The sequence below is a fragment of the Alligator sinensis genome, unplaced genomic scaffold (assembly GCF_000455745.1).
Source record: "Alligator sinensis unplaced genomic scaffold, ASM45574v1 scaffold666_1, whole genome shotgun sequence".
Classification (NCBI taxonomy): Eukaryota; Metazoa; Chordata; order Crocodylia; family Alligatoridae; genus Alligator; species Alligator sinensis.
This window is the reverse complement of record NW_005842216.1, coordinates 1,935,150-1,939,556: the sequence shown is the minus strand read 5'-3', so window position 1 is coordinate 1,939,556 and position 4,407 is coordinate 1,935,150.

Here is a 4,407-nt window from a genome sequence, read left to right as displayed (position 1 = left end):
TTTCCTCCCCCCCTCCCCCCTTCTTCCCACCTATTTTGGACACTGGAAAAAGCAGAAATGAAAAGGAGGCATTAGATTTTTTTTCTGGTTTTCAGTGTTGGTTTTTCATAAGAATGCCATGCACATTTTGCAGCAATTTTCTTTTAAAGGGAAAAGGGTTTTTTTCCCCCCCTTAAGAATTTCCTGCTAAAAAACTACTGACCTTTTTCAACAGGTGCTCAGGTTGACAGAGCACTTTAAGAGAACCACCTCAAACACTGTTAGTACGATTTAGTGACAACCACAATTAGCCCCATCCCCCATTGCACTAGTTACCCTGCAAACACAAAGTGAGATTGTCCGTGCCCCAAAGAGCTTACAATCTAAATAGACAAGAAAGAAAGAAAAAATAGGAGAAAACATTTAAATTGTAAATGTGTAGTATAGTAACCTTCCTAAGCTCTTAGACGTGTTTTCTTTTTGTAAGATGGATATTTTAAATTGTATTGTGGCACACTGTACAGATCTAGAAAATGTTGCCATGTGCTTCATTTAAGTGACCAATGTGGGCCCTTTCCACAAAATAAAGATTGGAGCAATGAATAGCATTTCGACTAGCAAGTTCACCAATAAGTTGCCTAACCCATGACTTGATTACATATTTCTGTGCAAGATTTAGTGCACCTCAGTGAAATATCCTCTAATTCTTAGGAAGTGTTGCAAAGAAGCCAAAAGGGCCAGAAATGGCACTTCCTTACATGTTGTAAGAGTTGAAGCCTTTAATGTAATACTCCTCAAAAGTACCGTTTCACACAGCTTATAGCTCTAGACGTTTGGGTGCACATTCAAATAATCACCAGGTGTATATAGTAATCCTTCACACAAGAACAAAAAAAAATAAGTGTTTGGGTAGTAAGGACTGTTGTAATTGAAGAAGGCTTTATCTTTCAAAATGTAAAAGTGGATTTTGTATTGCCATGACATTGTCACTCCATTGTTGGAATTTGTGAATCCTATTAAAGAACAGCATCGTGTATTGATGAACTCACTCTGTGCAATATCAACCTGTTCCATGCCTCTGGCATACCTCAGATAATCAGCCAAGAGACATTCACATACCCAGTATTTTTGTGGCCATACTTTGCAGAATCACAAGCACCCTATTTAAGAACATAAACTTTACATCCACCTGTCTGCAACTTATACTTTCCAAATGCATCAACATCAGTTGAAAGTGGTACCACAGACCTTACATCAGTTGGAAAAGTATTCTAAGGCTACTTAGGCTATGCTAGGTAATTTATCTAACATAGAGACATTCAGGCTCAGTATAGAAATTACACACAAACTGGTATAAGTGATTGGAAAATGGTCTAAATCTGTAACAGGACAGAAGCTTAGTGCATGTAGACTGGTTTAAAAATGATGGAACCTGGTTTATGATAGTTGTGGATGGATGTAGTCTCAGATTTAATCAGACCAGTCTATTGAACTTCTGTCCTAGATCCCCTCCTGACTCGGGTTGAATTCCCCTGGCATCTCAGGATGCATTGTGGCCTGCTAACCTCTCACCCCCCTCCCTTGCAGGGTGAGCAGGCAGGCAAGCCTCTGCTTGCACTCATCTGCTCTGGCTGAGCTGGGCCAGCCCTGCCCCCAAGCTGCCACAGAGCTGAGGCAGCAAAGCCACTACACCCCCAGTCCTATGTCCTGCCTGCACTTGTCAGGTGGGGGAGGGGAGGGCAGGAAAATGCAGGCTGTGGAGTTGGGGGGACAAGGAAGGGGAGCAGGGGAAGGATTCAATTCCCTCACACCACTTGGAGGCATCAACTTTCATGGGGAAGGGGCTATGCTTCCTAGCCAGCTGGTCAGACCAAGCAGGCAAGGACAGCAATGGGAGAAAGCCCTGGCCATGCAGTTTCCTGCAGCTGTTCTGGCTGGGTGTTGGTGGGGGTGGAGGGGAGCCATGTGGCAGGAGTCTCTGCTTTCTCTCTCTCTCACTTTCCCCCTGCTGCCCAGATTCTGTGCTGGCTCTCTCCTCCCTGAGGTTGACAGCAAGGTTTTGGGGGCATGTGCTGGATAGCCAATCAGGGATGGCCCCTGTTCAGCTATGGTTGGCTGCCCTTGGCAGTGTTCACCAGGCTGGGAGGTGTGTGGAAGCACCCCCTACCTTCTGGCCTTTGCCATTGCAAGGCAAATACCTGCTTTCCCCATTTGAAGGGTAGATGCGAGTTTTGTTCACTCCCAATCCAAACTACACATTTTAGAGAAACTCACATAGATTGACTTGATTCTGCCTTGGGCTTTTTTAATGTCTATACTTAGCCTCAGGAGGATTACAGTTCTCCCAGTAGAAACTAAATGTCTGCACACTGACGTTTGGGCTTTTGCTCCTGGAGCAAAAATGGCTGATCCGGGAAAAAAATAACCTGGGAACAACCAGGTTTAAATCGTTCTCAGGACAGTTTCTCCCAGGAGTCTGGATGTCTGTACTTTCCCTAACAGCATTGCACATGCATATAATTTCATCAGTTTAATAAAAATACAGAAACGGGTGGCACAGATCACAAAAAACTTGTAGAATTATATGCAGCTGATAAGTTGAACCATATCCCCATCATCCAGTTACTTAAAATGATGCAGTAACATTAATGCCATGCTTCTGGAAAGTGTATACTTTTAAGATCCAAAATTCATAACAAGATAAGAGCAAAGATTTAACTTTCAAATTATAGTCTAAAACAGAGTAACTTTTCTTGTTGCCAACACATTTGCTTAGTACTCTGTTACCCTGCTACAAATAGTGATTTCATCAATACTTAAAACACTAAAAGAGAGATGCTGCTCATTTCACTGTTGAGACAATAGTTCTCCCACAGAACTTCATGGCAATATTTCCATGGATTTCATTGTGGCAAGATCAAGCCTGAAATGGAGTTAGTGACCTAGCAAGTAAAAATAGCGGGTAGTTCAGGTTCTGTCTCTTCTAATTTGGGAGCCTAGCAATATACATTTTGTAACTCATGCTTACAAATGCTTTTGTCCTAGCTTTTGTGTTACATCAACATATACAAAAATAGTTGCCTAATGATGATCCATCATATTGTGCTTTCTTTTTAGTGGGAGATATATGACAGATGATCTGGCATATATATATATATATTGTACACACACATATATGTATTTTAAATCTAGTGTTTGCCTTTTAATAATCAAGCATGACTTATAGTTTTTCTAAACTAAGACAGTCTTTTGTTATTGGCAGTATCTTCTCTGTGCCTAAGCCCAGTAGACTGGTTTTGAAGAACCAAATGGGTATATTGCAGGGAGTTTTGTGAAGGAAGCGGAATTTGACACACAAGTCACTATACTCCTGCTGACTTGCCCTTTTCCTGTGCAAGGAAAGTATGGTGTGACTTCTCTGAATTGCATGCATTTATCTTAAAGAAGTTGTAATTGACTGACTGCCAAATTGCATCACTGAGCTGATAGAACACATTTTTGAAACAAGGTCATCCCTATTTCTGATTTTCAAGAAAGTTGCTAAGTTTAAGAATGTTACGGCAGTTCCCCCTTTCGGTCCCCCAGCTCTACCATATGGTAACGCTCAAACTGTATCTGCATTCCTAAGGAAATAGTGCTAAGACAAGGACTGAATTATATCATATGTCAGGGGGACAAGGCATGAACCCAAACTGAAAAACATCCAAGCGGGTCTGTTCTTGTTGTGAGCAATACTTAAAACTTGAATTAATGTATTCAAGTTTCTTGCATGCATCAGGAAGTAAATATATACCATGTTCTCTATGAACCACAACATGGCTGAATATAATGATTTTAGATTAAACCTAGGTACTGCAGTGTAAGAAGACTTCATTTTTTTTCCCCCTCTCTTTGTCCTATGTAAAGGCAAGGCAATGAGACCTCAAACTGCTGCTTATTAACCACTGGTATATCATTCCAAAAAATTGTTTCAGAATGCTTTTCCATCATGTTAGTTTTACTTTTTGGTTTGCTATTTTTGGGGGTGGGGGGAAGGAAATCTATTCCTTCTGTCTTGCAAAAGAGATGTGGAGTCTTCTGACCAAAAAAGGCTGTGTGGTTTTTTTGTTGGGTTTTTTTTAATTGTAATATCTGTAACATCCACAAAACATGGCACAAGCATTTTTGTCTGTTAAAACTGCTTTGCAAAATCCCTTTTCTGTTGAAATTAAAATGTATTTGTCTTGGGATATATAACTATGAGGAAAACGGGGATTGACTATGCTTCCTCACCCACATCCCTACTTCCTACCCAAACCCCAAATGTCTAGCTAATATTGATAAATCAACTTCAGCACCTGTTATTATAAAGTCTGCTTAGGACAGCCTCACCTACTTTGCTAATATGGGTAATAAATTTGATTGACCCTGTCCACAGCAGAGTTTTTA